This window comes from Vicugna pacos, unplaced genomic scaffold, assembly GCF_048564905.1.
Source record: "Vicugna pacos unplaced genomic scaffold, VicPac4 scaffold_20, whole genome shotgun sequence".
In the NCBI taxonomy this organism is placed as follows: Eukaryota; Metazoa; Chordata; class Mammalia; order Artiodactyla; family Camelidae; genus Vicugna; species Vicugna pacos.
This window is the reverse complement of record NW_027328741.1, coordinates 80893412-80905760: the sequence shown is the minus strand read 5'-3', so window position 1 is coordinate 80905760 and position 12349 is coordinate 80893412. Positions and strand designations below refer to the sequence as shown.

The 12349-nt window shown below is 43.5% G+C and overlaps 1 protein-coding gene across 1 annotated transcript in view; it reads left to right on the top strand.

The window, feature by feature from the left end:
• LOC140694057 (uncharacterized) overlaps positions 1 to 12349 on the top strand; it is a 133946-nt gene that overhangs the window by 51733 nt on the left and 69864 nt on the right. The window contains exon 16 of the mRNA XM_072957522.1: positions 6744 to 6816. The gene's annotated coding sequence lies outside the window, so the exon portion shown is untranslated. The remainder of the gene's footprint in view (positions 1 to 6743; positions 6817 to 12349) is intronic.

The following is a 12349-nucleotide window of genomic DNA, read 5'->3' as shown; positions in this document are numbered from 1 at the left end:
TGTTTTTATGTCCTCCCTTTTCAAGTCATGTTCTATTAAATTTTGGGGGTCTAATACATTGGATGTTCTTTCAGGAGACTCCTGTTTTTTGAAAATTTGGAATAGTTCTTTTAACTTTATTATATCTCTCTATCGCTATGGGTTAAGGATTATCAGTTATCTATTATAGACTTGAACAGCTTTTGAAAGTGAAATCATTTCTGTGCACATTTAGTTTTAATGCTGTGAGGATTGTTTTTGGTATGTAATGATGCCATGCATTCCTTCTGTGTCTGTTGCCTGTTATATCTATGATTGCTACTGCGGTTTTTGTTGTGGTGAATATAACCTATTCTAGTAAAGTTAGCAGAGTGTCATTTTGGTTAAATGTTTATCATAGCTCTGACAGTGCTGGGACTACTAATTTTTGCTGGAATAGAGGTTTCCAAATGGTTTCTGGGCTGCAGGCTGGATATGTGGAGAGGGAATTGTTCCAATACACACTCATGAAAGTGCATTCGTCCTCACTGTTGCCACGGAAAAGTCAAAATTTTATAGTGGGTTCCCTCAGGTTCTCTGCAAACAAAAATAAAAGTGGAAACAAATCTAATGATGTCACGCATTAGAACCTGCTGAAACAATCCTGCAGTGCCACAATTGGGTCCTTAGTGTAGTACTGGGTCAGCACCACAACTATAGTTGCATTAGCATGTGGTAGGCAAGGTTGATGGAAAGGCTTCAAATTCTCCTATTTTTCATCAGATCTCTGCTCCAAGAACTTTTGTCAATAAGGCATGGGAACTCAAAGGCAAGCATGGAGCATTTCAAAAACCTCTGCTTTGGACAATAAGAAATTTCAATCCTGCCTATGATAGTTGCAGATCTTTTGGCTATAGAATCTTATTTCAACACTAAATTGCCCTGGATTCTAGAAACCAGATAAAGATGGCTCTGATTGAGACCATTTCTCCTTTATGGAGAAAATGAGCAATTATACTGTGGATGTGAAAAGACTGTGACAAAGTCCCTGGGTTACTAAGCTAATCCACAACACATATGCCAGCAGATTTAATATTAAGAGAGGACCCAGGCAGATCTGTTCTCTAGATAGTACCAACCACAGCCCAAAACAATCTCCAAACCCCTGGGAATAAATTTGTGACATCAGCCACACCCCTAACACACAGATTCCACAGGCACTCCTAACTCAAAATTGGCAGATGGAGTATTGGTCTGGGAATCAATTGCAGAGAAATTTTGTGATTATTGCTTTCAGTTATGTCAATCAAACGTCCACTATGCACTCTTTTAACCCTCTGCGCATCGTCTTCCATCTTAAATGACCTGTCCACTTTAGAGTGTGCATCCCAGTAAAACACAGTTTCCCCTTTACTGCTCCTTCACCAAAGGTCAGGACCTGTACTGATTTCCATTCTCTACTTTGCCTTCTACTCTTTCCAGGTTATGTGAGAATTCTTTCTGACTTTTGAAGTAAGAGATGTTTGGCCATTATTCAGCAGGGATCCTGAGCCAAGGGCCGGGAGAGTGGATGTTTATCTTGCTGTATATATGGGAGAGAGTGAGCGAAGTTTGCACTGGTACTCTGCCAGTTTGGCATAGATAAATTAACGCAATTTAGACATAACTCACAGACACTTGATCCTTGTTTAGATATTTTTCTCTATATCAATTGTGGAAGGATGTTTTCGAAGATTCCAAGTCTGACAATGTGTACATACCTCCATTGCAGACTTTCAAATAGTTAACAGAATTGAATTACATACTATGGGAAGTGTATCAAAATAAAGATAATTTTAGAAATATACTAAATCTAACTACAAGACAGAGTTGCCATATTTAGGTATCAGCTTGAAATACCCAAATAAGAAAAATACACAGAAAATATAAATTAGCAGCCAAAAGTCATGAAGGAGGCAGGTCAACACTTTTCTCTTGGTGCTTCCAACACTAAGAAAAAAAATGAAATAATTCTTAGAATCATTAACAACCACAACCATGGGTTTCCATTGTTCATGTGGTGCCCTTTCCTAATAATGGCACATACTGGTCAATGTTGGCGATTCAAGGGGCAACATTACTATTTAGGAAAGCACAAAGAAATCCAAACAATGTATTTTTATATAGGCTTGGTTTCAATAGCACTTAGAGACATTATAGATACGAGAACACTGCAAAAGTTTTGCTAGGCTATTGAGAATCATGTGCTCTTCTATGAAAGATGAGAATGTTTAATCATCCAATTATGTTGAGAAACACAATTAAACCTGACAAATATGGCAACCACATATTTGCACCAGGTACATGCCTGAAGGGAAAAATGGTCCACAAAAAATGTGTCACTACATATCTATGCCAACAATTACACTTCATTTCAATAACAGAATTATAATAGTTACAAATACTGTTTTGAAAAACTGAGGATAAATAAATATTCAAATTCAGGCAAAGAATCCACTCACTTACAAAACACCGTTCACACCAAAGTAGATATAACCCCAGCATGATCTGAACCTGGGGGAAGGTCATCATTTCACAGTGTGAGCTAAGAATTCAAACCAACCTATTTTGGTCCAGAGTAGTTGACCATGGAGGAGTTCACTGTTGTGCACAGAATGTGAAGGTGGAGGAACTCTGAATCTAGGAGGGTCTTCCTGTGCTCCTACTGGCTTCAATGCAGTTCAAGGGCTGATTCTCTGAAATGGATAACTGAGTGAAGGGGAGGGAAAAGAAAGTGCTTGAGAGCAAGGAACAACCCTGGGAAAAGGCTTAGCAGGGCTTGGTGCTTGGTCGTCTGAGTGGTTTGTAAATGCCCCGTGGAACGTTTGGAATTTCAAGACATCTTCGAAGAACATGAGAGCTTCTATCATTTCTATCTTCTCTTATGTTTTGGATGGAAGAAATCTTGGACACGTACTTGGAGCAGAGAATTAAGTACCTTCCTCAAGTGCACGTTCACATTCCACATGTTAATGACAGTATCAACGAGGCTCAATATGTCCATGAATGTCTTCCAAGCTTGGTATTCTCTACAGCTGTTTCCATGCCAGTATTATTCATTGTAGCAAAACAAATCTCATCAATGAGATCGCATCTCTCCTCAATCCGTGCAGATATCTTTTCTGCCAGATTCACTTCGTGTCTCCTATAAAGTCAAATTCTAAAGGATTGGGCAATTCTGAAAGGACCTCGGAGAATCACCAGTGAGCTGATGACAGGCATTTCTTCCACTGTCTGCTCTTAAAGTTTCTGAAACTGACCCGTGAACACAGGCCATAGGGCAGCAACAGTATCTCGAACTTACACAGCTTCCCGGACCAAAGACTTAAGCCAAGCTCCACAGAGGGAGGTAGACCCTCCATCACACTGATCCACCCACAGAACTCTGCCCGGTTACCTAGGATCCACCAGCCACAACAAGCCTCGCGGTACACAACAATATTCCACCTGGAATCCAACAGATAACTGCCATCCCCAATGGCTGCTGCATCTTGTCAGTGTTGGGGGAGGGGCTGCATCCGACGAGAGGTTCCTAATGTAAATGTGATTCTACCCACTAGCATCCCATGGGCCTTTCTTCTTCCCTCTTTCTTTGGTCCAGATCTGTATGCACAGTACCAACGGAGGGAAGTGTGTCCATTTTCAGTTAATGGTTTCACACGTCTTTAAACTTTCTAACAGTTCACAGCACACAGAGACCCAATAAAGGAAACTTATGTTCCTATAATATCCGTACACCCGGAACACATATCCGTCGGTTGATTTCTGCTGAAACACCCGCACTCTCAGGACATGGATCCATTTGTTTCATGGGGGCTGAAATTCCTAGAAATGAAACCAACCACAATGTGCACTTTACTGTCTGACTTTTTTGCCCTTAGTACACTATTGCAAAGCTAATTGTTTTTGTTATAGGCTTATGCCATTTCTTCTCTACGTAGGGAAGAATATGGCATTCATTCATCCTGTTGGAAGACTTGCAAGTCTATATCACGGACTAGGACTCTATATTCTTCCAAATCGGCATTTGGGTTAGGTCACGATATGCTCTTAAGAATCAATATTTACGAATATGAATGCACGCCTCTGATTTCCAAATACAAGTGTGTTGAGTACATGCAAGCCGCTATACTGGGTCGATGGGTGCTGAATGATCCTTGACATCACCTTGAGTATTTTCTTTTGAATAATCATGGTTCCTTTGCTATATGTCATCCAACCATACACAGTTGGTGCTTGTTTGTTTGTTTGTTTGAATCTTTGTTGGTCTGCATACCGTTAGTTTTGCAAAAACATCAGGCTATGAATTTCTCGGTTCGCTTCAGAGAGTCATATAAGCTGATTCACTTAAGATAGTGCTTCCAATCACCAATGATTTCCTGCTTCCCTCTCCCAACTTTAGGGTTTTGATGTCCTCCTTACATTCTTCTTGTTTCTTCTTTGCTACTCATGCTCTTCTTGCATTTCCAATAAAGGTCTCTTCTTTCCACTTCACCTTGCTGATTTTTTATTCAGGGTAGATTTCTCAACCATTTTTGTAGGATAAGATTTGAACTGCTGAATTCTTTTAAGATTTGCCGGTCTGTGGAATTCTCTAGTTTTGCCGTTATTAGAAATGGCGGTCATGTGTCATAGGCTACCCTAGATGGCAGCATTTTCCCATTCAGGATGTGAATTATGTCCTGGCACTCCTCCCTGTCCTGCAATATTGCTGACGAGATATCAGCTGAAACCTCTCTGGAGGTTCCATTGTGACTATGTTGTTTCCTCCAGGTGCATTTTAAATCAATGGGATATTCGTGAATTTTGTTGATTTGAATCATACCGCTGCTGGTAGGTCTATAGGGATTCCACCTCCTTTGGACGCTGTGTACTTCCTGAATTTGCATAGATGACCCTTTCTTGGCTTTCAGCAAGTTTCAGTCTGATATTCCAACAGATAAGTTCTCAGACATTTTTTGTTTCTTTATCTCTTGCTTTTCCATCTGGGACTCTAATGAATTCTAGTCTTTCATGCCCTGTCTTAACCCAGGATTCAACACCAATGTTTTCATTGGTTTGCACTTGCTTTCCTATGTCTGCTTCTGACCGAGGGATTTCTGTTCCCCTGTCTTCACAGTCATTCACGTGTCCCTCTGTATTATCTAGTCTGCTAAGGACTGAATTTTAGCCCAGATATATTCACATCCATTGAGTTTTCTGACATACTTTGGCTCGTCTTCAGACATTATCTTCCCCCTTTTCTGGTATTATGCCTTTTGTGAGTCTGAGACTCTGTTGTTCTTCAGTGATTTCCTGACCTCCATTTTCAACACTTGGTCTGGATAGCGTTTTGCAGTCTAGTTGTTTGAAAGCTTATCTTTTGGGCCTTCAATATCTTTGGAACTGAAAATGGTACTTATTGTTTCTTTTACTGTACTTCTTCAACTCTACTGATCATGTAATATCAGGTATATAATGTAGTCTTCTAGGGCTTTGCTAAGTGAAAATTTTAGACACTTGTCTCTACGCAATTCCATGGGATTTCTGTGAGGACAATTTCTCCTAGACATTGATGCCATATTCTGTTCCTGTGTGTGTTGTCTGGTCTATCTCCAATTGCTGGTGTTGCCTTTGTTGTGATGAACCCCCCATACTATTTCGATTAGGATAACCTCATTTTGATTACGCTTATCTCACAAATCTGAAAGAGCACAGGACACTTCCTCTGGTGGAAATGGAGCTTCTAAAGGTTCTCAGCTCTGCATTCTACTCTATGTTATTTTGAAGTGTTTCCAGAAGAGCAGAGTGTGAGTGCGCTTGTGCTTTGTAGTGCCACGGGAATGTCCCACTGAAACCAGTTCTTCCAAGAGCTTCTCTGTCTACAGAAACACCAGTGGAAGCATATCTATGGATGTCACACATCAGGGCCTGCTGGAATGATCCCGCAGCCCGAACTTGGTGTCCTCGCTGCCGAACCGTGCCGGTGCCATCCAAAATGTAGCATCCGCTTTTGAGAGATAAACTGAAGGAAATCCTTCCTCTTCTCACGCTGTGGTCTTGGACCACACTTCCTTGTCCTCTCATCCTTGTGGCACGGGTGCACGAAGGCAACCACAGAGCTGTTGCACATCCTGTGCCTCAAACCAAACCATAATCACAGCCCAGGTTATGAATGTAGCAGATCCTAAGGCTTTTCATTCTGAATTCAAACCCAAGGCCCCCTGGATCCCTCAGACCCGATGCACAATATCTCTGATTCAGCCCCACACATGCTCTATTGGCAAAATGCCAAATTGGTCTCTGGTCCTGCAGATGCACTGGGTGTGGCCATGGGACATATCGATAATTTCAACTGCGCGCGCCAGGGTGGTTGCTTGCTCATTGGGGTCCCAGGTCGGTTTGCTCTCTTGATAGGACCCACCACATCCCACAACGCACTCCAGATCCCTGAGACTCAGCGTGTGCCATCATCCGTAGCCCTATCCCTCCCTGAACGCTGCCTCTGCTACCTCAAATTTGGCAGCTCGGAGCTTGGTCTCAGAATCAACTGTGGGGATATTTTGCACTGGATTCTTTGAGTTCTGTCAGCCAAGCATCTGCTGTGCACTCTTCTAACACTCAGCGCATCACCTTCAATCCCATGTCTCCTGTCCGCTTGAGAGTGTGCGTCCAAGTTAAAGAGAGTTTCACCTTTACTGCTCCATCAACAGGGCTCAGACCATGCACTGGTATCCATTCCCTGCTTTTCCTTCTCCTGCTTCCAGGTGTTCTGAGGCCTCATCCTGTCTTTGGAAGTAACAGACCTCTCTTCGGCAAGTGTCCTGTGCCAAGGGCTGGGTGAGTGGATGTTTCCATTGCTGTGTCCATGGGAGCGAGTGAGCGCAGGTTGCACTGCTTCTCTGTCAACTGGGCATCGATGAATCAACACTTTCCAGATACATTTCACAGAAATGTGATTTTTTTTTATCTCTTTGTTTCTATACAGCCGTGGTGGGAGGGATTGTCCGAAGACTCCAGTTTTGACATTGTGTTGATATCTCATTTGCAGTCTTTAAAAATTTAATAGAATTGATATAAATGTTTTGGGAGTTATACGAAAATGAAGTTAGTTTCTGAAACATACTAAATCGACCTAGAAGCCAGACTTGTCAATTTCGGTAACATTTTGTCAGCTCTAAGGAAAACATAGACAGATAGAATGCAAACTAGCAGTCCGAACTGTTAAAGGGGTCATGTCAACTCTTTACTGTTGAAGCCTCCGAAACCAACAGGAACCATGAAATAACTAATGGAAACATGAAATAACCCCCAAGCTTGGATTCACTTGTGCATGTGGTGCCCTTTACTCCCGATGACACCTACTGGTCAATGTTGGCATTTCAAGGTGTAACATCCCTCTCAAGGAAAATACAAGAGGAAACGAACTAAATATATACATTTAGCTTTGAATCCAAAGAACCTAGAGGCATTATAGCTATGAGAACCCTGCTGCAGCTATGCTAGGCTACTGAGAACCAGGTGTTCTTCTATCAGTGATGAGAACGCTTAATCATCCGATCATGTTGGCTAAAGCACTTGAATGCAACCAAGTCTGCACCCCCATGATAGATTGCCCGCGGGGGCTTGACTCAATTGAAAGACGGTCCACATAAGCTGTGTCTTTCATGTCATTGGCGACTTTTACAGTTCCGTTCACTATCTGACTTCTAATATTTACCTAGACTGTCTTGAAAAACGGAGGCCTAATACAGATTCAAGTTCAGTCAAAGATTCCCCTCACTTACCACACTCCCTTCACCCCAGAGAAGACATCAACCCAGCATTTGCTGAATCTAGCGGAAGGCCATCGTTTCTTTGTGGGAGCTAAGTATTCAATTCCTATCTATTTCATACGAGAGTATTTGACCTTTATGGGGTTCCCTGTTGTTCACAGAGGATGAAGCTAGAGGAACTCTGATTCTAGGAGGGGCTTGCTCTTCTCTTACTGGCTTCATTGCAGCTCAGGTACTGATCCCTCCAAATGGATGCCTGAGTGGAGGGGAGGGAAGAGCAAGTGCTTAATAGCTAGGCCCAAACCTGGGAAAAGGCTTACCTGGGCTTAGTGCACTTTGATCTGAATGGCTTGGAATTGCCCCTTGGGTCGTGTGGATTATCTGACCTCTTTCAAGAACATGAGCGTTTTTATCATCTCTGCCATCTCTTCTCTTTAGACGTCAGGGATCTTGGACCCGTTCTTGGAGCAGAGAATTGAGGAACTTCCTCCAGTCCACGGTGGCCCTCCGTATGTTTCTGCTAGTATCAGCGAGGTTCAATATGTCTCATGAATGCCTTTCGAGCCTGCTATCCTCTACAGCTGTCTCCAGGCCAGTATTCTCTATTGTAGCAGAACATCTCTCATCAATGTGTTCGCATCTCACCTCAATCCGTGCAGCCATGTTTTCGGCCAGCTTCTCTACGTGTCTCCCATAAAGTCGACTTCAACAGGACTGGACAAGTCTGAAAGGACCTCGGAGCCTCTCCAGTAAGCTGAAGACAGGCAGATCTTCCACTGTCTGCCCTTTCAGGTTCTGGAAACTGACCCGTGAACTCAGGTCTTTGGGCAGCAGCAGTATCTCGAACTGACACAGCTTCCCGGACCAAAGACCTAAGCCAAGCTCCACAGAGGGCGGCAGCCCCTCCATCGCACTGATCCACCCACAGATCTCTGGCCGGTTACCTAGGATCCACCAGCCACAACAAGCCTCGCGGTACACACCAACATTCCACCTGGAATCCAACCGCTAACTGCCATCCCCAATGGCTGCTGCATCTTGTCAGCGTTGGGGGAGGGGCTGCATCCGACGAGAGGTTCCTAAGGTAAATGTGATTCTACCCACTAGCGTCCCATGGGCCTTTGTTCTTCCCTCTTTCCTTTTGTTCAGATCTGTATGCACTGTAGCAACGGAGGGAAGTGTGTCCATTTTCAGTTGAATGTTTCACACGTCTTTAAACTTTCTAACAGTTCACAGTACACAGAGACCCACTAAGGGAAACTATTGTTCCTGTAATATGGGCACACCCGCAATACATAGCCGTCGGTTGATTTCTGCTGAAACACCCGCATTCTCGGGACATCTATCCATTTGTTTCAAGGGGGCTGAAATTCCTAGGAATGATACAATCCCCAATGTGCACTTTACTGCCTGACTCTTTTGATCTTAGTACACTTTTGCGGAGCTACTTTTCCTTGTTATAGGCTTGTGCCATTTCTTCTCGACGTAGTGTAGAATATGGCATTCATTCATCCTGTTGGAAGACTTGCAAGTCTATATCACGGACTAGGAATCCATTGGATTCCAAATCGGCATTTGGGTTAGGTCACGATATGCTCATATGAATCAATATTTACGAATATAAATGCACGCCTCTGATTTCCGAATACAGGTGTGCTGAGTACATTCAAGCCGCGATACTGGGTCGATGCGTACTGAATGATCCTTGACATCACCTTGAGTAATTTCTTTTGAATATTCATGTTACCCTACCCTTTTTGTGTTGTTTGTTTGTTTGATTCTTTCTTGGTCTGCTTCTCGTTTGCTTTGCAAACACGTCAGGCCATGCATCTCTCCGTTTGCTTCCAACAGAGAGTCATATAAGCTGACTCCCTTAAGATAGTGCTTCCAATCCCCTATGATTTCCTGCTTCCCTCTCCCATCTTTAGGGTTTTGATGTCCTCCTTGCCTTCTTCTTGTTTCTTCTTTTCCACTCATGCTCTTCTTGCATTTCCAATAAGGGTTTTCTTCTTTCCATTTCATCTTGCTGCTTATCCCTTCAGGGGAGAATTCTCAACCTTTCTTTTAGGATAAGTTTCGAACTGCTGAATTCTTTTAAGATTTGCAGGTCTGTGGCATTCTCTAGCTCTGCTGTTATTAGAAATGGTGGTCATGTGGCCTAGGCTACCCTAGATGGCAGCATTTTGCCACTCAAGCTATGGTCTATGTCCTGGCACTCCTCCCTGTCCTGCAATATTGCTGCTGAGATAGCAGCTGAAACCCCTCTGGAGGTTCTCTTGTGACTATGTTGCTTTCCTCCAGGCGCATTTTAAATCACTGGGATGCTCATGAACTTTGTTGATTTGGATCATACAGCTGCTGCTAAGTCTATTGGGATTCCACCTCTTTTGGACTCTTTGTACTTTCTGAATTCGCCTAGATGATTCTATCTTGGCTTTCAGCAAGTTTCAGTCTGATTTTTCTACACATAACTTTTCAAACATTGTTTGTTTCTTTATCTCTTGCTTTTCCATCTGGGACTCTTTCGAATTTTAGTCTTTCATGCCTTGTCTTCAACCAGGATTCAACAGCAATGTTTTCATTGGTTTGCACTTGCTTTCCTATGTGTGCTTCTGACCGAGGGATTTCTGTTCCCCTGTCTTCAAAGTCATTCACGGTTCCCTCTGCAATATTTCGTCTGCTTAGGACAGAATGTTAGCCCTGATATTTTCTCATCCACTGAGTTTTCTGAGATTATTTGGCTCGTCTTTAGGCTTTCTCTTCCCCTTTTCTGGTATTCTGCCTTTTGTGATTCTGAGACACTGTTGTTCTTCAGTGTTTCCCTCACCTCCATTTTCAATACTTGCTCTGGAGAGCGTTTTGCAGTCTAGTTGTCTGAAAGCTTATCTTTAGGGCCTTCAATCTCTTTGGAACTGAAAATGGTACTTCCTTTTCCTTTTACTGTATTTCTTCATCTCTACTGGTCAGGTAATTTCAGGTATCTAATGTAGACTTCTAGGGCTTGGTTAAGTGAAAACTTTAGACTCTTGGCTCTACACAATTGCATGGGATTTCTGTGAGGACAAATTTTCTTAGACATTGATGCCATGTCCTGTTCCTGTGTGTGTTGTCTGGTCTATCTCCAATTGCTGGTGTTGCCTTTGTTGTGATGAACCCCCCATACTATTTCGATTAGGATAACCTCATTTTGATTACGCTTATCTCACAAATCTGAAAGAGCACAGGACACTTCCTCTGGTGGAAATGGAGCTTCTAAAGGTTCTCAGCTCTGCATTCTACTCTATGTTATTTTGAAGTGTTTCCAGAAGAGCAGAGTGTGAGTGCGCTTGTGCTTTGTAGTGCCACGGGAATGTCCCACTGAAACCAGTCCTTCCAAGAGCTTCTCTGTCTACAGAAACACCAGTGGAAGCATATCTATGGATGTCACACATCAGGGCCTGCTGGAATGATCCCGCAGCCCGAACTTGGTGTCCTCGCTGCCGAACCGTGCCGGTGCCATCCAAAATGTAGCATCCGCTTTTGAGAGATAAACTGAAGGAAATCCTTCCTCTTCTCATGCTGTGGTCTTGGACCACACTTCCTTGTCCTCTCATCCTTGTGGCACGGGTGCACGAAGTCAACCACAGAGGTGTTGCACATCCTGTGCCTCAAACCAAACCATAATCACAGCCCAGGTTATGAATGTAGCAGATCCTAAGGCTTTTCATTCTGAATTCAAACCCAAGGCCCCCTGGATCCCTCAGACCCGATGCACAATATCTCTGATTCAGCCCCACACATGCTCTATTGGCAAAATGCCAAATTGGTCTCTGGTCCTTCAGATGCACTGGGTGTGGCCATGGGACATATCGATAATTTCAACTGCGCGCGCCAGGGTGGTTGCTTGCTCATTGGGGTCCCAGGTCGGATTGCTCTCTTGATAGGACACACCACATTCCACAACACACTCCAGATCCCTGAGACTCAGCGTGTGCCATCATCCGTAGCCCTATCCCTCCCTGAACGCTGCCTCTGCTACCTCAAATTTGGCAGCTCGGATCTTGGTCTCAGAATCAACTGTGGGGATATTTTGCACTGGATTCTTTGAGTTCTGTCAGCCAAGCATCTGCTGTGCACTCTTCTAACACTCAGCGCATCACCTTCAATCCCATGTCTCCTGTCCGCTTGAGAGTGTGCGTCCAAGTTAAGGAGAGTTTCACCTTTACTGCTCCATCAACAGGGCTCAGACCATGCACTGGTATCCATTCCCTGCTTTTCCTTCTCCTGCTTCCAGGTGTTCTGAGGCCTCATCCTGTCTTTGGAAGTAACAGACCTCTCTTCGGCAACTGTCCTGTGCCAAGGGCTGGGTGAGTGGATGTTTCCATTGCTGTGTTCATGGGAGCGAGTGAGCGCAGGTTGCACTGCTTCTCTGTCAACTGGGCATCGATGAATCAACACTTTCCAGATACATTTCACAGAAATGTGATTATTTTTTATCTCTTTGTTTCTATACAGCCGTGGTGGGAGGGATTGTCCGAAGACACCAGTTTTGACATTGGGTTGATATCTCATTTCCAGTCTTTAAAAATTTAATAGAATTCATATAAATGTTTTGGGAG